Source organism: Parus major, chromosome 1 (genome assembly GCF_001522545.3).
Source record: "Parus major isolate Abel chromosome 1, Parus_major1.1, whole genome shotgun sequence".
Taxonomy (NCBI): domain Eukaryota; kingdom Metazoa; phylum Chordata; class Aves; order Passeriformes; family Paridae; genus Parus; species Parus major.
In genome coordinates, this window is record NC_031768.1 from 94,018,127 (window position 1) to 94,044,038 (window position 25,912).

General features: G+C 38.1%; 1 protein-coding gene across 1 annotated transcript in view; it reads left to right on the plus strand.

Moving 5' to 3' along the window:
- The window catches only part of DCBLD2 (discoidin, CUB and LCCL domain containing 2), a 141,890-nt gene that overhangs the window by 74,533 nt on the left and 41,445 nt on the right, over positions 1 to 25,912 (plus strand). The window lies entirely within an intron of this gene.

Genomic DNA, 25,912 nt, shown 5'->3' on the forward strand with positions numbered 1-25,912 from the left:
CTAGGTCTCTATGCCCTGCAAGAAGTCACACTAATATTTGAAACCACACTAGTATTTGAATTTTGCTTCATAGATCCCTAGTTTCAAATCCAGTCCTATTGGTTATTGTATCCAAAACCTTGACAATGCTTCCTGACATTCACTACTCACAGGAAGGATCAGCCAAAACCTCTCTGGATGCTTTAAAGAAATTTCCTACATTCATCTTTCTTTACCTTAAACACAATGTTAGCCAATAAACAAAATAAAACCCCACCAACCCAGACACCCTAAAAATTAAATTTGGAGAGAACCACACAGCTCAATACAAATAGTAGCTTTTTCATGATTTCCACAGAACTTTTTAGGTCCACCTATTAACTTGCCCTTATAGCCTCCCCTTTCCTGGACCATAACATTCAAGATCAGGATGGTTTTTTTAAATACAATCCCGGTAAGTTCTATTGATTTCATACCACAATGAGTGGCTTCTCTGATATCAAAGTTTGCTCTTTTTCCTTAGCTTTTGAAGGAACTAACCAAGTTCCTTCAGAAACCAAGACCTTAGCCATCTTTTACTGGACCTGTGATCCCAAGCCACCTAAGAGCATCCTTAGCCCAGTCACTGTTTTCTGTCAGAGGATGAATTACACATTATTCATTGCCAAGAAGAACTAGTCCTGAAACTGTTGGTCTGCTGCTCCTATTGCAACTAGCCAGAATCTATAAATCCTTGCCACCACCAACCCTCATCCTAGACACACCACACTGACAAGATCCTGCAGTAAATGTATTTGTCCAGCTCTTCCTTTCCTGAACCTTAACCCTCACTGTAGCCATAAAGCTCAATCCTGCCGCTCCAGAGCATCAGCCATAATTGTAACCTTAACTGTAACCAGTCCCCTCCACCACAGAATTAATCACCTGCAGACTAATCATCTCTCCACTGCTAGATAGAAAATCTATGAAATTAGGTTTACAGGGCAGCAAAAATGCCAGTACAGGAAAATTATCTTCCAGTGATACGTTCCTTTTTCTCAATTGTTGCTTGAAAACAATTGTTAAAGGTACTGCTGTCAGTTTTAACTGTGTTTTTGTTTGAAAAAATGAGTTTTAATTTTAGTGTAGTTTGTCAATGTTTTTACAAACCAGGGCTAACAGAAAATCTTTATTTGCAGCTTAATAGCAAAAGTCAAAATATGTGAAGGCTTCTTCAATATCAGAAATGCTGTGTAAGGACAAATAGACTGTCTCCAGTAAATGTGCAAATGCTTCAACAGATCTAAGCTGTATAGACCTTTTTTTTTGGGTGGGATTTTTATCTTTGTCTTTACTTACATTTGTATGTGCTGGAAGATATTTTAACTAACTGCAAAAAAGATTAAATAAATTTATGAAATCATATTCTCTGTTTTTCTCTAGAAAATTCTCATTCTTCTAATGCGGTGCTAATTAAAAATTTTGACTCTCATTAATTTTAATAGGTTCTGGAAGATACTGTTAACCTGTACCTTATAAACTAACATCATGAGAAAATAATGTTCCAGAATTAGCATGAACACTTCTCTCTGTATATAAATTTATTCAAAAGCAATTGTGTGGAGTTTTCCACAGGTTTTCCTAATCATATTTCCTTTTCAGTAATATAAGATGTCATTCCCCAAGGGCAGTATTTTGCTCCCCTTCAAGTCAAAGATAAAAATTCTCTTCAGTTTCATGGGAACAAGAGCATTCTAAAAATAAAATTCCTTCTCTGATAACCTCTAATGGATGTTTTTTTCTCAGAAAGCAAACACAACAAAGATGTGCTTCATCAGCAAACGCAACAAAGATGTTTTCATCAGTTCCATTTCTGTCCTTAGGGTTTAACTCTGCCTAGTGCAAAAACAGCTCAAGGATCTGTGATGGCAGGTTATGTCATCTCCTGTTCCCTTTGAATTACCCTGAGGCAAAATTGTCCCTTTCTAGTGGTGGTTTCCAGCTGTTCCTGGGCTCTTTCTGGGCAGTTGTACAGCACAGGAGCCTCTAGATAAGTAGGGAAAAAGGTTGATAGTGCTGTGACTGTATCACAGTAGGGGAAACTCTTTTTTTGAACTCTTGGAATTTCTCATTTGCCTGGGTAGTACTGCCGTGATTACCACAGAAGAGGCTGTAAGTCTGCTCTTAATCACTGTGAATCCTTACTGAAGATGGGAAGAAATGGAGCTGCCACAGAGGAAGGTAGAACAAGGAACTAAACTTGTATCCCAGCCACATATCAAGTGTGTAAATCAAAAAAGAATGAAAATCATTACACAGATTTAGGAATCAGACCGTGCTTGCGCCTGTCCAGCTCTGAATTCTTCAGGTCTGTGCAGGGACCAGCAAGAGACATTGTGATTCAAGCTCTCCAGGAAAGAGGCAGATGTTTAAACTTTCTGGATCTCACTTAGGTAAAACAATGAGCAATCTGTTGTGATCAATGTGCCGTGTCCTTCTCCTCATCTGCTGTTTACTCTTGCAGTTAAACAAGGCCCTGCAGGACATTTCCTAATGTCTTTTGGAGGCTTGTTTGTAGTTCTGCATGAATATGTGGTGCTGCTGTTACCTTGCTCCATTGGCACTGAGCTGGGTGGTCGTGCTGGGCTCAGCAAACAGCACCCTGTTCACATGGGTATGTGAGCAGAGTGGGGGACAGAACCACACAAACACAACCCATGCCTATGAAAAGCCACTGTCAACCTTTCTAGAATATCTTTGCAAGAACCTCTGCTTGAATAAATACTGTCCATCAGGTTGTCTGTTCAGACAGAAGCTGAAAGAGAAAGGGATGTTTGTTTGTACAGGCATATACTGCATTTTTCCTGTTTTACTTGTGTTTTGTACCTGGATTTTAAAAAGAAAACAAAAAGAAAAAGAAGGGAGTATGAGAAGGCAATGGGAAGAATTTTCCTGCATACACGGTAATGGCAGAAAGTTTACATTAAATGGATGGATTTACTTGAAGCAACTGCAGTTAGAAGATTGTACTTTTAGACACACAAGTTAAATATTCAATTTTAATACTAATATTATATTAGTTTTATTACACCTTTCATTTCTTTACAGGCTTATTAAAATATTTCATACTATTTCAGTAAGCAGTGCTTGCACAAGTACCGTAACTTGCGTTCTTCACCAGTAGAGGACACCACGAACCCAGCTATTGTCCCAGAAGCTGCTCCACCTTTTTTTCTCCTCACCCAACAGCTAAAGTCAGTGGAAGTTTCCTTGCTACCTTTTTCTCAAGAGAAATACCTGGTCTCCTTACTGTAATTTTTATAATGAAGTAAAATTTAAGCATATATTTTATCACTGGCAGAAATCTCTAATGATCAACATACTCACAAAGCTGATGTTGTGCCTGTTTTCTTCCTTCCAAGATACCTTTGACCTGGGAGATCCTCTAACATTTGTCACAGACACAGAAAACACAGAAGTTAAATCATAGGTGAGCCTGACAGGCTGACAGATAAACAAGCTGTGTTCTGCTGCAGTTTGCAGATATCACCAGCCTGCAGTTTGCTCTTCACTTAATGTTGCTTTCCAAGATGGGAAGCACAGAACTGTATCAGCCATGAAAAGCACAAAGGAAAACAGGGTCTTTGTCCTAAAACGTATTTTATCTTACCTTAGACAAATCTGACCCATTCAGGCAGGTAGAAGGGATCCTGGTAAGGGGTCAAGCTGCAGATTCCACACTGCAGTTCACAGTGAATAATCACAGGAGTGGCTGGTTCTTCCTTTCCACCTAGGGATTGACCAGGAGAGCTTACTTACTGCCTAATTCATAAGATGCAATGAGTTCATCTAAATCTCTCATTATTTCAGCTTTTGCCTTAATTCTTGTTTGTGTTCCTGTCCTGGAACTAAACTAGGACAGTTCCTGAGGCCTACCTCATCCCCATGTATGACCTGGGCTCTGGGCTGGCCCTGGCTGCCGTGCCTGGCTGGCCCTGCTTGGTTTACTCCTATAGCACAGGGCTGACACAGCTTCTGCCCTACTGTCCTTGTTATGCTTGGCTTCTAGTTGCTTCCCAGTGCTGTAGAACAGCAGGACTTTGCTGTTCCTCACACTCACCCACCTCACAGTAGCTCAAAATCTGTAGAAAAATGATACACAAAGAACATTTCAGTTTTTCTTTGAATATTGCCTGGGTAAGACTTTTATATCCCTGCTTATTGAGTCCTACTTGTCTAAGCTTGTGGTTTTCTTTTTTCAAAATGAGTGACAAGAATTCTCCCAAGTCAGACTGCTTTAATGAAAATATTGTTTTAAAAATAATTCTTTCTGTCAAATGGACACTTTTGTGACTTGAAAAAGCCTACTCCCACTGTTTATACTCAGAAATTCAAAACTGAAGTCAACACCTTCTAGGAAATGCAGGTTTGGAGTTGCACATGCACATGGAGTTGCATACTATGGCTGGGTATAGATAATGGTGTAGATATTGTTAGGGGATTATTGAGTTATTTTTACTAAAGCTGCTTAACTATGAATATTTAAGATGAAATTGCAGGATGATTTCTAACCACCCAAGCTTTAAGTTTGTCAAATGCTCTCCTGTTAGCTGTAGTGGGCAAGCTGCTGGCAACAAATTAGACTTTGGCAAAGCTCTGAAATTTTTGTATGATTTAGGGCACCTAACTCTACATGAGATGAGTGAAAGCCAGGTTAGAAGGGGACACAGAAAACTGCAAGTTTTATTACACATTTACTTCAAATTTTCCTTCTGTAGTTGAGGTTTCTATTGTGAGCTTCTACACAAGGTACAACACAGCCAGCTTGGGAAGAAATGATCTAAACCTAAATCTTTTGGTTCATAAGAGGATTTCTGTTGCTTTTTGAAACAATTGAGTTGGTAATAGGACATTTAGAGGAAGCCCTTCTGATGGAGCATTGGACGGTTCTTGTGTTCATTCAACAAGCAGAGCCAACAGTCCATAGCTCTGTCTGCCTGTACTTGTATTTCTGTCTTTCAATTGCTTATCTATAGCATCTGCCACACCTGCTCCTGCTTCTCTGCAGGCACTCACTATAATACACTGAGTCTGGTGACCCTCAGCTCTCACAGGGAATTCACTTTGTCTCCACTTGAATTTGAATTGTAATGTTTGCTTGTGCCATGTTGGGTACACATGTAATGCTCACAGCCACCTTTCCTCAGAGCAGTAAAATTGGTATCCATTGAGCAGCATTTCAAAAATGGTTTTGCAATTGTTTGGAACAGCACATAATTAAGTATCTCCAATTCAGATCCAAAGTCTGTACTACAGAGTGTCTCTTAGTTGACTTCAGAAAAGCCATGTCAATTTTCAAGCTCATCTGGCTCTTACTGCATCTTCTAAACAGAAACACTTCTTTCACAGAAATGCTGTTTCAGCCTTGCCTTGTCTCTAGGCAAATGTCTATTTGCTTACTGAGCATAGAGCCCTGGACAGTGCAGTGACAGGCAGCTTACATAGAACATGTCCCATTAGCTCTGGGGGAAAAAACAAACTTGTGTCATTTCTGAAGCAAAGCTGAATTATGGGTGGCCATTTCTTGCCATCCAAAGCTCAGAGAACTTGTGTTACTTCAACAGAGGTGTAACAATTTCTGAGAGCTAATTTTTGTATTTTTATGGACTTACAGAGGACTCTGGATATTGATTTTGAATCAAAAGTTCTGCTTAACCTGACTTACAAGTTCTCCTTGAGTTTCTACAGAGGAATCTCAACAGACCAAGACTTTGCCTTTTAATCCTCCTTTTTTTGTGATCTCTAAAGCATCCCAAGTGTTGCCTAGGCACTGATGATATGGGCAGGAGTAGCCTCGAAGACTTCTTCTCAAATGTACCATATCTTCTCACCTTTTGAGCTGTGTCAGGTGTGGGCCTACCTTACACTTTCCATAAGCCTCTTAAAAGTAATCCTAAGAAGTCATGATAGATAGTACACTGTAAGTTACTCATCATCTCAGGCCCACTTAGTCCTGTGATCTCTTCTTAGAAAAAATAAAGACCTGGGAAGAGCTATAGATGACTGTAAGGAAGTTAGTGAAACTACCAGCAGCTAATACCGTTCTAAGGTCTGTTAGCATTTTGTGAAGAAAAAGCAGTACCTACTCAGCAATTTCCAATGCAATTTCCAAATAGTCTGCAGTGCTTGCAATACCTCCTGCTCTGTTAAAAGAACACAGTATCTTTTATTTTTAAAATATGCTGTGTGTGCAAAAAGAGTCTGACTCAATATGAATATTTAGTGACCATGTTTCTTGCGTTCAGACTCACTAGTTTGGGTGGGATGTTTCTGAGGAGATTCCTTTCTTAGCTTTATGTTACTGCCTTCACAAAAGATGGGAGATAGCTTCTTAAAACCATGAGATGATATTACATTTTTATTACACTACGTCCCTCTGCCTGGTGATGGAATCTAGCTGAGAGGAGTGTGTGGAAAGTGCATAACCTCCCCCAGCTTTGGTTGTCTCAAGCAAACTCTGGGATATATTGTAATTCTTATCTAATGTTTCTGAAGGTTTCTGAATTCTTTGTCTGCAAGTAACAGTATTTAATCTCTTTCGTGACAGATATGCATAATATAATGGTTTTGTTTTGTTGTTTTGTTTTTCTAGAAACGAGGACTGCCGCAAATTAAATGCTATGCAAGTAATTCTGCATCTATGATGAGCAAGGACACGTACTCTGCAAGTATTTTGGGCTTTATTCTCTTCACAGAGCAGAATGCCTCTGCTCTTGCTTGAGGCCACCAGGCACAGTAGAATTTAGGAGAAGTCTGTGATATTTCTTGGAGATACCTTTCTTGCACAGAAAGGCAAATTTCTTGTACAACAGACACTAATCTAAATGTTCTGATGACTTGATCAAATGCCCCATAAAGCAAATATTTCCATGGGCTATTTGATCAGACTTGACAACAACAACAACTTTAACTTGAGGGAATAGCGCTAATATTAATTTTATAAATTCAAACCATATGACTTACTATACAATAAATAAGAATAAATATCAACCCTTATTATCAATGCTGCTCCACATGTTTACCCCAGCTGCCAAGCTACAATCTGTTTAACTGTATTTTTTGTTTCCCTTTAATATTAACACAGTGTTTATTCTTTACCCTCTTTAAAGTCTGCCCAATCACATAATTGTTCCCCTAAAGGAAATCATGAGCTGCAGAGAAATCTGGAGAAATATCTGTGTTTTAATGCTAGCTGTATGTCATCCAGGATCCCACCGGAGATGACATTATTACTTTTCAATGGCAAGAGCTGGTCACATGGGAGGTGATGTTTTTATTATAATCAGCTGCAGAGAACTGGTGAGGGTGAGCTCATCTGCAGCTGAGTATGTTTGAACTTTTGCACCTTTCAGTACCTTTCTGTGAGCAGTGAAAACTCTCTCCAAGTGGGATGTGGTAGGGAGTTAGGTTTCCTGTAAATGCTGAGATCTTAGAAAATGGCAACAGGAAACGAACATTACAAAATAAAATAGAACTGGAGAATTATGATGTTGATTATTGAAGCAAAGTCGTTTCATCTGGGTTCTGTAGGAAAAGATTATTATGGCTTAAATATCTGATTTGATTTTAGTCTTCCATTCACAGAATTAATCAAAAGTCTTCTTGAATCAAGGTCATATTACTCAAAGCAGATTCCACTTACACTGTGGCCAGCCATTATGATGTGAGTCTCCTGGGAGATGCTGTGTACCCTTCAAAAAATGGTCTTTTGTCAAAGCCTCGAGAAACATATCACATCTGCTTCCCTGGAACAATTTCCAGACAATATGCATTTAATTGACTTTTGGTGAGGAATAAATGGAAATCTAGTGGCACATCTGGTGCTGCCTTCAAATCAATTTACAGTGGTTAAATAGATTTGAACTGGCACTCACTCACATGAAGAACCTGTCATGCAGCTCTTTGTTCACTTCATCCCACTAACTAGGCTATTAAACAGTGTATTTTGCCTTAATGCAGATTTTGCTGGAAAAAAAAAAAAAAAGACATTTTGCACATGGCTGGGCTTTAAGGCAGTTAATGAAATTAAAGCAGAGAACTCCCAGCACAGTAGGAAACCCAGATAACAGGAACAATTGTTTAGTCAGCACATTTCTGCTCCCTCAGGAGCTGAGGCTAATTATCAGGGCCGAGGCATTTAGCATCCAGAGGGGTGAGGAGATGACAGCACAACAGCAGTTCTCTGCACAACTGCCCTAGTCAAATTTATTTACACATTCTGGAGAAACAATGCTTTTGAAACACATTTTCCCAGTGCAGATGGGGAGGTGTAGATAATGGATCCACGTAGTTGTCCTGTCGAGTTTTCACAACGATTTGCAGTTTGGAAAGCAGCTTAGGCAGTGCCATCCATACAGTTTGACCTGGGGTAATTTTGGAAAAGATGTATCAAAGGAAAAAAGCAGTTTACAGAGTGAAAGGATTCAAGTCTGGAAATCGTCTCTACACAAAACAGACTCCTTCTTCTCCCCCCACCCCCCAATTTAAGAAAAAGTCAAATAACATTCCACAGTCATCAAAGCATGTTCTCCTATCACCAAGCTGGCTTTAAGTTAACAGCATACTTATTGATCTTTCTCTATTTTCTTTACTAAACCAGATCATAAAAGGTGAGAAAGAGCAGTTTTGTCTGAGCACTTTTATGAGTTAAAAACATTATTTTGTGCTTAAGGCACTCGGCCAGATCTTCGAACATCTGGTTCAGATCCTGCTTTTTCCTGTGTGACAAAATATATTTGCATTTCAATTCCCCATCTACAAGGAGGGGATCATGTTGTTTTATTGTTTTACAGAGGTGGTCAGTTCATGGAGTTTAAGTGAGTGCCTGCATGGCCCAGTGCAATGAAAATGTGACTTTAAGCTGCGTACAATGGTTGATTACTTAATGTTTCGATTATCCAGTCCCAGCTCTATCACCATTTTCTGTGGCTTCAGTTTTTTTTTCCAATGTTACCATTCATAATATGAGAAAAATACTGCTTTCTTAATTCCAATGGCAGTTGTATGAATAAGTTGTTTACAGTGCTTCCAAAAATGTGTTGTAAAGATGGAAATTGTTTCAGTCACGTGAACTCCACCCACCAAGCTATCTTTTGCAAAGAGAATCCCTCCACTGTTTTTTTCTGCTCCTGCTTAGAGAGCTTCTTCCCTGCTGTTTCCTACACGTGAAAATGTCCATTCAGGCTTCACACATTACTATCTCCCAATTTTCAGATGTACCAATCCAGCTGCAACATCGTGAAAGATGAGAAATGAGTAAATGATGGTTGCAGCCTGATCTTGGCCAGAACTCAGTTAAGATTTTATCTTAAAGCTGCCTTTGGTGTCCAGGGAAAGGCACTGACCTGTGGGCTGTCTTCCAGCTCGTGCCTAATTGGAATGCTGGCCCTTGGCCAACAGCCCAGCAGAAAGTCAAGTTGTGAAACAGGAGAAATCTTTGAGTCAGCTCCTGAAATAGGTGGAGCAGTCACAGGCAATGAAGTCTTTTTACCATCCACTCTGGGATACATCTTTCCTTCCCAAGGTTTTATTGTTTCCGTGGCTTCCTGATAGTTTTCCAGCAAGATTGCAATCTCAGCCTACAAAGCACCAGAAGACTGATTCTAGCTGAAAATGATCTGTGGTAAATGGACTAGTTTCTGAGGACTCTGCTTTTTTGTAAGGGAGCTGATTGTTTGGAACAAATGCTGCAGACATCTCCTTTGGGCTGATCATTTCTGTTGTGAGTTGGTTCAGGAAAACCTACTAAATTGCTATAGAGGACCACTTAACTTTCACAAATGTAAATGTACCAATTATCTGGTCTTGTTCTTATATCCTAAGAATTTTTCCTTTTAATCTTTCACCAAAACTCACAGAAATATATTCTCAAAATTACAGATTCAAATGTTTTACAACCTGTTTATAATGCAGTATTTCTGTAAACTGTATGCTGGTCCTTTTACTGCCTCCTAACTGAAGGAGTGTATTTTTCTCTGATGAGGGAATTTTTTCACAGTAATGCAGGAATGCTCAGCAAATCATGTCAATATCTTTCCTGAGCCAAAAAACAAAAAGAAAGCAAGCAAGCAGGCTTTTGAGGAAGGATTCAGCTTTTCATTCCAGGATTCTTACTCAGGGCAATACACATTCCACAATTCCAGCCTGTTCCTGATAAACACAGAGCACACTCTGCTTTCTCAGGAACAAACATTTTATAGTAATTTATGTGTCTATTTGGATTGATTGAAATGATAAACTAGGTGGTTTGAAAAATGCCTGGGATATCAAGAAATTGTACACAGATCTGGTCATATTTTCTCTAGAAGCACACCACATGTTGTGAGGTCCCTCAGGATCCCACCCATGGGTATCCCAAAATTGCTTCTGAGACAAGAAATGCTGAGGGATTTTTTCAGGTTTCCCCTTAGCCCTGGGGAATAATTGCTAATATTTTATTATAACATTATTATTTATAATATAAAATTATTATAATTAATAATAATTGATAATATTTTTTCATGGTGAGTTTTGAAAGAGGATGATCAGATAATACAACACAACAACTGCTTATGTAAAGCAGAATATAAAGAAAAGATAACTGGGTGCACCAGGGATTGGGAATGTGTGAATAAGTGTAGTGCATATTCAGTGGGAGGCAAAACTCTCTTCTCACCAGTCTAGTAACGTTTAGTAAACAATCAAATGAGAAGTGTAGGCTGGGTCTAGGCTAAACCATCTCTTAGGAGCTGCTCTTAAGTACCAAAGACAGTTTTTTGGAAGGTCATGCCTTCCATGAAACCATCCAGAGAAAAGGTTTGTAATATGCAAACCAGTTTGGGTTTTGCTAGTTCTACCAGCTGGTCTAGAAAAAGGTCATTTCCTTTGTAGCCTATTGTAGCTACAGCAACGCTGCTACATTTTAATGGTGTTGGGTACCTCTGAGACACAAAGGGTATAAAGGACTAGCTTGTGAAATCTATGGATCTCCAGCAACTTTGGTGTAGTTTCCTTTTATTTACATGAAGTAAATCAGGCCTCGGTCCTTCTTTGAGACAACTCTTAGGGACAGTTTCAGGAATTTGTTTCAGAACAGTGATCCAGATAAACAGATTTGAATTCATAAGAGCAAAGATTACAGTGGTGCAAAAGTATATTAATGAACACAGTATCTAGAAAGCTGCTAAAAAGTAGATGAAATAATAAAGTGTGGTGACAAATATTGTGAGCAGGCAGGACTTTTACATCAAAAATTCAATGCAGAGAGGTTCATTCTCAAACATAGGTCAAATTTCAAGATGCTTCCTGATAATATGGGAGACAATCTGTGCCTGCATGCAATTCCTCACTTAGATAATGCATAGGAAACAAAATGATTTAAACTCCCAAGGCATCTGACCCTGTGTGCAGTCATCTAGGAACAAAATTATGTATAAAATACTCAGATATTATCAGAGCCTTGTGTATATTGTGATTCTATAGCAATGGAATTTGCTGAAGAATTGTGGTCTTGACTCTTGCTTGTTATTAGTTACTATATGGAAAGGAATGAGAAGGAATTTGGAAGTTGTCAGGGAAGTCTCTGTGGTGGGCATTTTGCAGATATCTAGTAAATGAACACAGACTATAGAACAGGAAAATGCACCAGAAGGTGTAAATCACAACACTAGCTGCAAGAGCTGTGATTAAAAGTAAAAACAAACAAACCAACAAACAAACACACACCCCCCCTTAAAAGAAAAAAAACAAATAACCAAGAAAATGTGAGGTGGTAGCTTATAAAGCGGCTAACATTCTAATCTGTGTGAGTATTAAAATACCTTTTGCAGTGCCAGCCAAGCTTCATCAGTGTACTGAATTATGCTTTAATGTTAGCTGTGAGAAGGATGAGCTCTGATCAAATTTGGAAAGGACAAATTCTCCTTAGAAATGGAACAATTAACCATCTCACTGCAAAGTCATTCTCTAACTCTGATTTCTAGTCATACCCATCCCGTAAGCCCAGGCTGCCCCTCCAACCGTTACTGAAGTTTGTCATGCAAATGTAATTGCCAATAGCTGAAAATGAAAAAAAATAAATAGATATGAAACTGAAGAGCTCCTTTGGACTGTTTGAGTTAATGTTCAAAGTAATTTTTTTAGAAACTCTTACTCTTCAAAATAGAAATGAAAGAGCTGTGAGATTTCTAATAGTCCAGAATGTTTTATTCTGAGTTCTTAGGTACACATCTAACATGATGATTTTTAATTAATCAGATCTTATGTTTAATTTAAATCTGACTTATTTTAAAATATTTATTTTAGATTTCAATTTGCAACTCCCATTTAGCAGGTCTAGGATTCACTCACACTCCCTTCTGATAGTATTTTGTGGTGATAACAGAGGCCCAAACTGTTCTGTTCTCATTTTATTTTCATTCTGGTATCTGTTTGTTTTAACTTTACCAAGCTGCCTCAGCTTGGGAACAGACTATAGAAACAGCAGCCACAGCATCACACCTGTGCAGAGCCTGTGGAACCCAAAGAGGGGAAGATGAAACCAACAGAGTGGAAGTAATTACAATTAATCAAGCAGTGTTAATCACCAGCACTCCAGTTCAGTGAGCTTGGCACTGCAGTTTACAAGGGCATGTCTTACTTTCCCCATCTCTGCTGGAGCTTTTCTAAGAGCCAGTTTATAATGTGAGGAAAGTGAATCTGTGGATATGCCTTATTCTTCTAACTGTGATTTTAGGAATCCCAAATTTGCATTTCAGACTAGCACAGCTCCACTGGAGGAGCTGTTGTTGTCTGGCCATGATTGGGTTAGTGTGTGTTTGGGGGACACTTGGCAGCTGTCAAAGTGAATAGAGTCAGGCCAAGAAAGCTAAAGCAGGGGCATTTTATCTTGGGAAGGCAAAAGCCAAGGGTGCATCTGATATCATCAGCAGACCATGATCAGGCACAGGCAGAGGATGTTGCAGAATTTCCAAACTCTTTCAAAATTGTGCCTAATCACAACCTAGACAAGAACTATTTGAGCCTCACCAGAAAAAGCTGAACACAGATGAGCACTGTAATAAGGAGTAGGACTTCTACAGAACAATGCAGAGAGGTATTGAGGAGTCAAAGGACAAGTAATGAATTCACTTGAGCCTGAGGGGAAGCTAAACACTACTTTACAGCTTTTTGAGGCCATAGGGAGAATGTTTCAAACTGTCTGTATTTAAGTAGATTTCTCAGTCCTAAATAGCAGTGACAATTTTTTAAGTCTTCTTTCCTCTTTGCTTTTTTGCTTTCCATTGGAAGAAAGTCAAGGGTGAAAAGGTCATGGGGGTCTGTATAAAAACCTTGAGGTCCACAAAGTGCAATCTGCTGTTATGGCAAGCAGTCATTTAATAAAAATCTACTCAAACTGCTGGCAATCCTTTAAAAACAGTCTTCTTACACCTCTTATGTCAGAGGTCTGGTTTGATAACTGGTTTGGTAACTACCTGCTTTGCTCTTTAGAAATCTTTCTTTACCTCTCCTTTTGCCAGTATCGTCTTGTGCAATGAAGAACAAATTCCTCTTATCTATGACCTTACCTATTTGCTCATTTGAACAACATCACTCATTTAGGCACCTTATCCAGACAGGCTCTTCATATGTAGAATGTAGAATCCAGTCCCCTGAGCAGCCTAGCATCCCATATCTAAAGGTTCTGTGTGTACCCAATCTAGACCAAGTTAATTCTCTTAATAATAGTGACCCATTCCAGGAGATGTTTTATTATTTTAAGTAAAATTAATTTTATATTTCTATATCTCTGTTAAAATATCTCATCTCTCAGCTGAGAAATAGATCTGTCTTTTTTATATCTTCATGTCAGTCATATCTCATAGTTAGGCCATCAGCCTAACATGCAGTCATTGTCCCTGCCTACAAATGATAAATTGTCAACCTAAGTGAGAAATTCTTCCTAGTCAGTCTTTTTGTAGTTCATCATGTTTCTATTACTCCTGACTTATAAATCAATCTTTCTTGCATGATAATCTTTTCCCCCTCCTTATACAATATTTTATCACTATACTGAAAATGCCTCCCACTGTGTAATCAGCAGATTTCATTAATTTGCTCCTATTTTTTGTGCCAAGGCCATCCATCAGACTATTTTAAAATACTGAGTTTCATAAACAGTCCTGGAGGATGTCTCTCTGTAGTCTTCCATGAACTCTCAGTGATAAATCCTTGTTCTCTCTTTCCCTTACTCTCCTTGCCAAATCCTCTTGCTATTATCATACTCATTAGTATTCACATAGTCAGGTGATTCCTATACTATTTCATATCTTTTCCACTTTAATTTATGAACTGTATGAGAATACTTTACAGAAGCCATGATAAATTCACTGTATTTTCTTTCCATAAAAAAAGCTGATTGCTGTCAAAAACAATGCTGGCAGAATCTGTTATTTTTCATAAACCCAAACTCTATTTTGTCCTATTTTTTACTGCCTTTATGTCTTGTAGAGTATTTTCCTTTGTAACACATTCTAAAGCCTTGAATACTATACTAAGTCTATAATTGCATCATCATGGAAAAAAATAGTCCCCATTTTCTTGTGGTGTCTTTGGCAGGTATTCATTAATTTCTGACTTGCTAAAATTATGCAGTGATCCATTTTTAAAACAAAGTCTCCTTCCACACTCCCTTTTTTCTCTCTTTTGTTACTCCATACTTCATTGCTATTTTTCCTCATCTCTAAGGCAGATTTTTTCCTAAGATTTTTTTATTTATAACATAAGTTTTCAGGTAGCTGCTCATCCAATTACAGCAAGATCCCTCCTCTAAGAGTTACAGGGGGTTTTTGCATCTCCTATTTACCAATCCTCCCAGTCTTTCTCAACATTCAGGACTCCAAACTGTTCTATCCACCCTGCTTCTATAAATGGTTCTTTCTTTTATAAAATTTATTCTTTTTTTTCCTAACATCTCTTTTTGGTTATTACAATAATTTAATCTATATTGGTCTGATGTAACTCATAATCATCAGACCCAGAATTATTTTATGCTACTATTGTTCTTTAGCCAGTTATAGACACAGTCTTTACTCAGTAGCACTTTTTCAGTAAATTATCAAGCTTTTTCCTTCCTAAGCTAAATGAAGAACAACACAACAGAAAAGCAATATATTTCTTCTATTAGAACAGCACATCTTTCAGCTCATGTGATGGCCACTCTCTTTACCCAGTCTCTGATTTATAGTGATTAAGAGACTGATGCATTCCATATATAGTCTTTTCTCCACAATGAAAAATCCCATTTGTCTCAGGATTTTTTAAGACAGGTTTTACCACTGATACCATTTTATACTTTAAAGCTAGAGCCCTGCCCCCTGAAAAATCCTGATAATTTCCAATGAAGTCACTTTTGGGCATGGTATTCTGAAAAGACACAAGAGAATCAGGTCCTAAACAAAAGGCAGTGAAGGGTACTGAGGCAGGTGAATTTTTAATGTATTCCAAAGGAGTGTGCTAGTAATGACGGGACGAAATTCAGGTTAAAAAAAAAAAAAAGATATCAGGAAAAAATACTGAGACCAAAATGCACTACAGTCTGGAGACATCTTCCAAAGAGAATCTTGGAAGCAGAAAATTCTTGGACTTTTAAAAGCAGATTTGACAAAGCAATAGAATAGGACCTACATTTTTAAGCTGGCTAGAGGAGACTTTTTCCATCTGTAGCTTCTCTGTGTAGCTTGCACGAGTCTGTGTTTCCTACCTTCTCTTTCCCTGACAGATGTTCTACTCCTCATTAAATAAGGAAGTATCAGCTCTCTTTACTGACTTTTCCTCAGTTTTCACTCATAATTTAACCCCAGATTTAAATTGCTGCCACACTGCTTTGATCTATTCCACTGAAATTAATTCCAGGTAGTTTTTGTCTTTGTGGTACAGTTCCTCTCCACGGCCCAGGAGGGAAAGGGTCTAAAAAATGCTACCTGCATTTTAACAGTTCTGTGAATAAAAAAACATATGTTTAATCACAGCTTGCAACCTGTGGATAGGACTCAAAACAAGGTGTTATTATTCATTGTCTTTAATATCACACACTGAAGTTTGAGGCACCAATGGCAGGCAATCAATTTTTGTAAAACTACTTCCCATATCTCTAATTTCTTTACAATCTTTCTTTGTACATTGTCAGATTTACATGCATTCCCCCTTCAAACATAGGGCTGGAGTCATTCTTCATCTCCCAGGGTTAACTAATTTATCATTAGATGAACCCATGCAGATCCACATGAAATGTTTGCTTTTGAAGCCAAGCTTTCTTACATCAGCTTTTGAAATTTTATTCACTTGGACAAGCTGATTAATGGTGTCAGAATTGTTCATTTGCTTTGCATTGCATACTGAACAGATGTTATACTGGCTTGTTGCCCCATACTGAGCATGAAGGGGTAAATCCTTTGAGACCTTGCTTTTGTTAGTAGGTCACTTACCAAAAGGTCAATAAATCTGTTTTATACATAAACATGATATTGATTAATCTGAGATGTTTTGATTCAGTTCTTCTGGGAGGGGCTTTATATTGGAAGAACAAGGCCAAAACCTGACATGTTAGACTAGGTAAAACATTGGCTCACTGCAAGGGTAATCTTTTCTGTGAGGGTTTCCATGTTGAGCCAGTTGTGGGGTGCTGTCCTTATAGTTTGCATTTTTTTCCCTCAGGAGGCATGCAGGCAAGAGCTGTAGGAAGAGGTAATGTCTTTTCATCAAGGCAATGAGATGTAAAAAATAATGTTTTAGGCATGCAAATCCCTCTTTAGGTGTGAAATGGAAACCACAAACTTCAAGCTCAATACAGAGTGAGAAGGAAAATGGTCTTTAAAAAAACTATGTAGGTAGACCTAGGAAAAATATGAAATGTTAGCAAAAGAAGGAATAATAAGCCGTACATAAGCATTTTCTTTCAACATGGACTAAACTTCAGAAATTAATACAGTTAAGTAGGACTACAGCTGGCAGAAGAGAATCAAGAGCATTTATACAAATGTCAGAAACATTTTGCCATTAATTTAAATTCAGGTATGAAGTTTCCCAAAGCTCAGGAAGTATTCAGAACCAGAGCTTTTACACTACAAAATGGAGGCTGTAGGCCTACCTTATTTGTTGTCCTGGGTAAAAGATTTTGAGTATGCTACTGTCACAGATGGAAATAAAATTATTATCTCCCTGCCTTCTGAAAATGCAATGGAGTTATTAATTTTATTTAATTTACTGATGTATTAATTTTATAATTATATATACAATTACAAATATATCCATTTGTTAACTCACACATGGGCTGTTTGTTTTTGTTTGTTTTTCCCCAGAATTCTTTCTCCATCCTAGCCAAAAAGAAGAAAGAAATTTTAAAAAATGTATGTTAAAAACATAAAACATTTTAATAATGTTTTAAATTTTTTAAAAATCCCATACAAGTAAAACTTCATCTATTTCAGCAGATGCAACATATAAATATTCACAATGCTCTCAGATCTTACAGCCCTAAGGCTCAGGGCTTGTCTCCCAAGTGAATATCTAACACCCAGTATTAAATCTTCAAAACAGATTTTATAAAATAATTTTTAGTATTGGTAATATTTAAATATCAGAAGTGTTACCATTTTTATGGCATACAATGTTTGAATGTAAGCTACATCAGTTAGAATGACACAATTGTACTGACATGAGTCTGCTGCTCAGGAAAACCTCTTTACAACTGTTCTTGTCTCACAAGTTCCTGGGAGCTTGGTTATTTAGCCTATGCTGAAGAGAATGGATTCAGCCCTGGAGGTCCACAGTCACTGTCTGCTTTTGAAGGGGATGACTAATATTTAGTTCATTATTTCATTCACATCTCTAGAAAGACAAATGTAAAACAACAACATATAACTAGACTATAAGCCTGTTTTATCCTGTTAATTCCATGTAGATTGTTTGCATTTCTTTCCCTAAGAATAGTTACCTGATTTACTTGCATGTCATTAAAATAAGTCTTTGTCTTAAAGCCAATGTGCTGCAACCTGTTTGCTTAAATTATTGAGAGTTTATATGCACTAAAAGCCTAAAAGTAAACAAAGCTTTTATTTACTGGACACTTATAATATCAGTCTCCGTTGTGATATGAAATGGTTTCTAACAGAATTCATCACCTTCCAGCTGACTGCACCCTTCCCCTTGTGTAAGAATTTGCAGGCAAAATAGCTACTGAAAGGCCAAGGGATAAAGACAAGCAGCCCCCAGTTCCTTCTGCCACTTCAAGTTGCTGATTTCCTTGCTCTCTCCATGCATTTGCATAACAGAATTGATCATCTGGATTTTATTACAGCGGATTGAAAGTTTAAGTCATCACTGAAACATAAAATACATCCTAGAGAACACTGCTCACTGACATAAAATGGAGGTGCTATTGCTGCCCAAGGATACCAGAGGTGATAAAAGAATCAATGTTGCTGATTGATTCTCATTGTTACAACTTGCATGAGAAGCTGCAGGATGTTTTCATGGTCATGCTGAAAGAAATGCTTCTTTTAGTTTACCTCCTGTCTCCCATTGCTGTGAAGTTGTTTTAAGAGACTGGGCCTCATATTCCAGCATACAATTTACCATCAAGGCCACCCCCTTTTGATACCCTCTTGGACTGAACTGGGCTCCAAACAGGGAGATTTCATCTTACATCGAGATATAATTGTGTACTTAATGGTCACCAACCGAATGAAAAGATCCTCTTGATCTGCAATATTTTACTTAATCATTCTGCTTAAAATATATTTATATATTATACTTATGTATTTATTTTATATATATTATATATAATATATAGGTATATAAAAGTATATATATAATTTTATATAAAATATATATTGTATAAATAATGTGTATATTTGATGTATTTATTCATATTTATGTGTGGAAAGATACTCCTTTCCTTCTCAACATACAAGCAGCTGCAGGTTTTAATTCCTAACATTTAGAAATATATTGAAAAGTATAGGTTCCATACCTACTCAACCTTTTTGACAAGGATTCCCTAACTTTTATTTTTGCTAGGAGCAAGCTGGGCTGCCATGCTTCCTCTATCTGTGCATTGACAGAATTATTTCATGTACACATTCCGTCCAGGACTTCCCAGGAAAACATTGCACACCTGTGTTGCTGGGCCTTGTCTCAGGAAGCCTGTGAGTTACTGTTCCAACCTTCTGATATTCAATATGGTAATTTCTTCTCTTTACATTTTTCCATAAGATACTATTTATTGAACCTTTTCCTTCCCATCTGCTGCAACTGGCTGTCCAGTTCTTCGGGAATCTCTCCAAATCTATTTTCACTAACGTTTGTATTACTCCTATCTTGTTCACAGGAGAGATGGACACTACAAGGCTGCAATCTCATCCAGCAACTCACTTCTTTCTCATGAAGTCTTGCCCAAAGGACACTTCAGGGCCTGTGTTAGCACAGAAGTTGTGGTGTTGCACCTCAAGGGGAGTGGGCTCATTTTCCCCTTATGTCTAAAAATACAGAGGGACTGGGGAACTGAGTATTGCCAACAAAACAGCCTACTAGGCCTGAAAAGACAATACAATTTAAAGAAGATGCAAGGTCAGGGAGCCTTTCTTCTATCTTTTGTTTTTATCAAACTTTCTGGTTGAACTGGGAAACTTTTTAAGTTATTTTAACAATCAAAAGGGTCAGAAACCTACCCTTTTGTAACATCTTTTATCTCTCTATCTCTCTCTCTCTTATTTTTTAATTTGGATTTTGATTCTCAAAATTCTTACACAGTCATTGCTTACCAGCATTCAAGTGCTGGCAATAATAGAAAAAAAATTTTAAAAGTTTGTGGGTTTTTTAGTAACTAGAATTGCTGTTCTTCAGAGAGAAGAATTAGCCCTGTGCACAAAGCTTGGATTTCATGTAAAACAATCCCATATCTTCTTTACTTTTGATCAAAAGTTCTAATGTTATGTATGTCTTTATCAGAAAAGTGTAATATTTCCTTAAAAGTTTTTTAATATTTTCAGGCTTTCTTCCATTTAAAATTATAATTCTCTGCTATTTCAGTTAAATGCTACACCAATTTGTTTGAAATTGAGTAATTTTTTCCTGCAGTTCTAGCTCTGAATTTTATCAGCACCACTTAGGGCTGGTCAATCAGCAGGACAATACTTAAATCTGTACAGAAAATATCAAGCTTTTCATCATTAATCTGGTGTTTCTAGAATATACTTTCACATTTTGATTCTCTTCACTACAGTTTGTTTTATTCATCACTGTACTGATATGGTTGCAGCTCAGCTCAGCTCAGTTTGTGTTGGTGGGACTGCAATGAAAGATCAGATGAAATCAAGCTGCTCTCCAGTTTCTTTATCTGGAAGAGAAAGAGCTGATATCAACAATTTCATACCCCGAGTCACAATTTTAAGAACAGGCAAAGCACAAACTCTTGAAACAAATTAATTTATTTACTAAGGAAATTACCAATCTCAACTGCATCTATTTCTGAAACAGAAAACCTGCTTGAAGCTCATTCTTTTGGATCTCAGCTTCTAGACATTGTCTTCACAGGTCCCAGGTTGTTACATTATAGTCTCACCTCAAGATTCTGTTGATATCTGAGGCTCCCCTATAGACAGGACTGGGTACAAATATATTACAACTAAACATTACATTGGTTTCTGACAGTGATGTATGGACATACCATTTTCATTAGACTGGATACAGAGTCCTGACACCTGCCATGCTTGATTCATTTCTTTCACCTTCAAAAGGAAAAAAGAAAAGGTAATCTTAATTATTTTCCTAATCATAAATGTGATCTGTTCTCCTCGAGCATGTAAATGTATCAGTAAAAAGCTGCAGCATTTGAGGAGCCCAACATCTAAAATCTTTCTAGTTACCACTGGTCAATGAAGTTGGAAGCAGAAATCAGTATAAACCAAATAATGATTCAACCTTGTATCAAATAATGATTCAACCAAATAATCATTTCAATCAAATAATGATTAAACCAAATAATGATCCAACCTTGTGACTAAATCAATTCAGAGGCAATAACAAATAAGAATGCAGGCAGAGAACTAGAACAATGTAGGCAAGATAAAGAATTTAGAGCAGGTGCAAGTCATGACAGATTCTTTCAACCTGGGCTTTGCATGCAAGAAGAAAAGCTAAAGGACAAAATTAAATCCTGATGAAAATTTAATACATTGAAGAGAATGTGAAGAACAGTATCTTAACTATAAAATAGAAAGGAAATGTATGGAAATAATTAAAGTAGAAAATTCATAGTTCCTGATAAAGCAAAATAGATACAGACTTAAATATGCTCTTAATTCCCACAGAAGCTTGTCAGTAAAATTTTACCTGTGCTTAAGTGCTTAATTAATCCTATAGTAATCATAGACTCCTCCTTCAGCTTTCACTGAGCCATAGGATTCACTGTATCCTGAGAATTTAAATTGCTCAATACTTTGAAATACTGTTTTTATTTAAATGTATAAAACCTACAGTTATAAGATACAATTTGTCTTTAATGTTTTTCCAACTATTTTTGCTTGAAGGATCTTAGTGACTGGGCATTGATCCAATAGAAGACAGTAAGAGATCCTCCCTAATATTTTCCTTCTCTATTTACAGTGTTTAAATAAGAAAAGAAAATAGTTGGGGGGTTTTTTTGCTGGTTTTTTTCTTGGTTTTTTTGGGTTTTTTTGGGTTTTTTTTGCTTTCTTTATCACCAGCATCTCTGAATTGTTTCATATATACAGTGCAGTAAAAATGTAAAAAAAATTTATTCTTGGAATTCATGCTACTGTTTTCCCCAGATAATGACTTTCAGCACAATACAATTAATACATGCTTCTTACTAAAATAATCCAGAATTAAATGTTAAGTGTTTATTCTCTTTCAAAAACACAAACCACTCAGCAACCAAATAACTCTATAGTGTCAAATAAATGTGCTTTATGTACAGTCATGAGGCTCCTATCTGAAGTGAATTAATAATGAACCTCAGGTAAGTATATCATGGTAGTTTTTTAAATGTGTTTCTGAGGATAAGATTATGTACATTGATCTGATTAATATATAATCAATACCTATTTTCCTCTCTAAAAGTATGAATTTAAACTCATTCTGCAACTAAGACTTTGTTGTTATTCTTAAAAAATAATCAGCAATAATAGGCAATAAAAATTGGAGCAAAGAAAAAAATGAGAGAAGAGAGGATTAGAACAATTTTTACTGAAAGCTATAACAAAACCTAGAAATCCCAAATGAGGTGAAAAAAAGTAGCCAAGAGCAACAAAAGCTAGGTTCTAGAACATCACCTGGAACTATAGGACTTTAACCCAGAGCATACCAGCTGGTGCCTTAGAATCATTCAGTCAGAACAGGTCAGAAGGGACCTTCAGGGGCTATCAAGTTCAGCTCCTTGCTCAAACAGGTCTCATCAGATCACATTGATCAGGGCTAAGGGAGTCCTGAACATCTCTAAATATGGAGGTTCTACAACATCTTTGAGCAACTCAGTCCAGTGTTTGACCATCCTCATGGTATATTTTTTCCCTTTTATTTAGAGTATGGATTTTACTGTGTTGCAACTTGTGTCTGTTGGCTCTTGTGCCATCATGGTGCACCTATGAGGAGAGGCTGGTTCCATTTTCCAGTCCTGCCCTGCAGCCAGGTAGCTGTAAGCAGCAAGGTCTCCTTTTCTCAGAGCTGAAAATACCCAGCCCTATCAGCCTCTTTATGTGCATCGTGTTCTCCAGCCCCTGACTGTTTTGGAGGCCTTTTGACTGACTCTGTTCCACGTGTCAGTATTGTTCTTGTACTGGAGGGAGCCCCAAAGCAGTGACAGTACTGAGATGAGGTGTTAGCAAAGACCATTCCCATGGCCCTCTCATTGATACAGCTCAAGACACTGTTGGCCATCTTGGCTGCAAGGGTACAGTGCTGCCACACATTCAAACTGTCCTCTAGGACACCGAGCTCCCTTTCTGCTTCCAAACAGCTCCCAGCCTGTGCTGTTGCATGGAGCTGTTCCTTCCCAGATGCAAGACCTTGGAATTGCTCTTGTGGAGCTCTCTGAATAGCAGCCCTGCCCTTCAGCTGAATTCAGCTTTCGAAATGCAACAAAAGAATGTAAAATCTAGAGAGCTGTGGTGGGAAAGAAGCCCAGTGCTCAGAAGCTTCTCGAGGGAAATGAGAGAACCAGATGGAGATGATAGTTTCAGTTACCTCTAGAAGTTACTCTCAATGGGAAGGAAACATTACAGAAATGCTTAGTTGGCTAAATGTTCTTCTAACAACACTAAGGAGTTGCTTTGGTCTCCTGTCTTACCATATTTAAAAAACAGTATTTATGCTGATTTTGTAAGAGGTGCTGGAAACTTGCCTTACGAGATTGGTATCATATGTTATTATATTTGTGTTTGCTTCCCACAGCATTTTAATTTTGTATTTGTTTTGATTTGATGACAGTGACAGTTCTAAGTCACAAACTAAAATCGAGTCTTTCTTACACAATTTTTTGCCCCAGAGGAGCTGCCTGGGAACTCTCACAGATCAAAACATGCAGTACTCTGCAGCTGGTGTACCTAAACTCATTTTGGGCTGGAATCTTCTCAGAAGGAAGGTTCTGAAAGCCGTAGTGACCATCTGGATTTATCTGATTCTTCAGATTGTTCTATTGCATGAAAACCATGTATTAAGACAAGCCTTTCAAACAGTTGCATTAGTAATCCTTTGGCTCTGCAGATTCTATAAATCTTTGAGTCTTTTAAGGTGTATAACCTTCACTAGTTTGTCATTGATTCTGTCTGGATGGTGGTGTTCCCTTTTCAAAATACGTAAGCTAGGGTCCCCAAAACCCATTTGTAGTCACGGAATGTAGCTTTGGGAAAAACTTCCAAGACAGATTAGGGAAATTTGGCCTCTGGCTACTCTTAAGAATTCTGCAAGTTTTCACACCCCATTTAGAATCAACCCTTTCACACATTCAGATACTCCGTTTTTACATGCACAAATAAACCCTTTATAATAGTCAAATCGAGTTCACAAAATACCTTGACAACAGAACATAACACAGGAGGAAACCTCTGTCAGGTTCACCAGAGCCTGTTACTGAATTATGTGTAGGATGCTCAGATGCTTAATGCATGGCACCACTGAGGCACAAATTATTCTAATCAAGGAGTGATTTTTCCAGTGCACAGAGAATACCACCAATGATTGGTGATCTTAGGAATGTGGTCTCTGTAGTACAGAAAGGATGTTATTGTAGTGATACAACTGCTTCATGGGACCTATGGCATGAACTTCTGTGTCTGGTGAATGGAAAACAAAGCAATGTATATAAATTATTTTTGATTCACCTTCCATTATGTGTTGCAGGACGTCTTGGTGGCTATTACATCTTACAAGATGACTTTAAAAAGATTCATCTGTGATACACTTTGCATTCATTGGGGTCTCTTCTCATGTCATTAAAAGGTTTCAAAAGTGGGGAAAAATAGGAAATGTTCTAAAATCTTCATGTTTATCTTTCCCTAATTATATGAGAAGCCACGTCCTAGGAGCTGTGGCACAAGTATGGGCCAAAAAAAATGTGCAACAAAATTTTACTGTCTTTAGTCTGAGCAACCAAATCTATTCTGGTATCTTCTGTGATTTGGCACGAGTGGAATGGATGATATGCTCAAGGAAGGAGAGGTAATGCCCTCCATGTTTCTTTGACAACAGGCTATAACAGCCCTTATACAAAGCCCTTAATAACCTGTAAGCATAGACTTGGACATAGTTTGGTTTTCAGCATCTTAATAAGGAATACTAATGTTAAAACAATTACTAAACACAATCTAAATACTTCTTCAAGCAACTCTTTGGACTGGGAAAGACTGGCTCCTGAGATAGCTTTCCTGCTATTTTGGTGGGGTCAGCACTGGACACTCCTGGCCAGGAAGCAGTATCTGTTTCACAGAGCTGTTTGGGAAGAGAACAATTTCTTCCTAAAGACACATTCAACAGTGCAGCTGCTGGATCTGGATGCCACCAGGGATTGATGCGTAACAGCCCTTCCACAGCAGAAAGGATGAACCATGAGGTCTGTACTGGCTGAGAGGCTGATCTCTGGAAGCTGGGGAGTCCCAGCTCCCTTCTGCTTTGTGGTGAGAGACATCACGGTCTGTGGAGTGCTGAGTGCTTCAGTCATGGAGCTGAGGGAAATGTGAAATGATGTCTGTGTAGGTGTGGCTCCCACCCTTCCTCTTGACCCTAAAACCTTGCTGGGAGGAATCTGGGTTGTGACTGCAGCTGTGGAAGCATAGCCACGACGCTTTATCAGCACCTGAAAATCACATTCTTTTCCTATACCACTGAAAAACACGTAGAAAGCGTTCCTTTCCATGATGGTTATTAGAAAGGTGATTCTTTGATCCTGACTGTGGTTAAAATCCCATGATTTTAAGACTTGAGAGTTTTGGGTTTTTTAAGATTTTTAAGTATTTATTTCCCACAGCTGTCCTCAGCCTTTAGTGAAAACTCCAATCACATACGGTGCATGCACAAAAGCGGGGGGGGGACAAGGGCTAAACCTCATAGCCAAGCCCTCCCACATCCAGTGCTGAATTCACATTTGCGTGTGGAGCGCAATGACACCGGATTGTCCTTTCTATTAACAACAGCAATACTCGTGTTTCCAAGGACTTTTGTCTGCATTTTTCCCCGAAATTTTGCCTAAATCTCCACTTTGGGAGGGGGAAAAAAAGCTCAAAAAAGTGCAATATTTGTAGCCAGCTCGCAGAGGAGGGCGGAGGTGGAACAGAGCGGGAATTCAGGGGCTGGCTCTCGGGGACTCGGTCTGGGGCCGTGAGCCCCGCGCAGGCCGCCCGGGAGGGCGCGGCTCGGGGCGGGA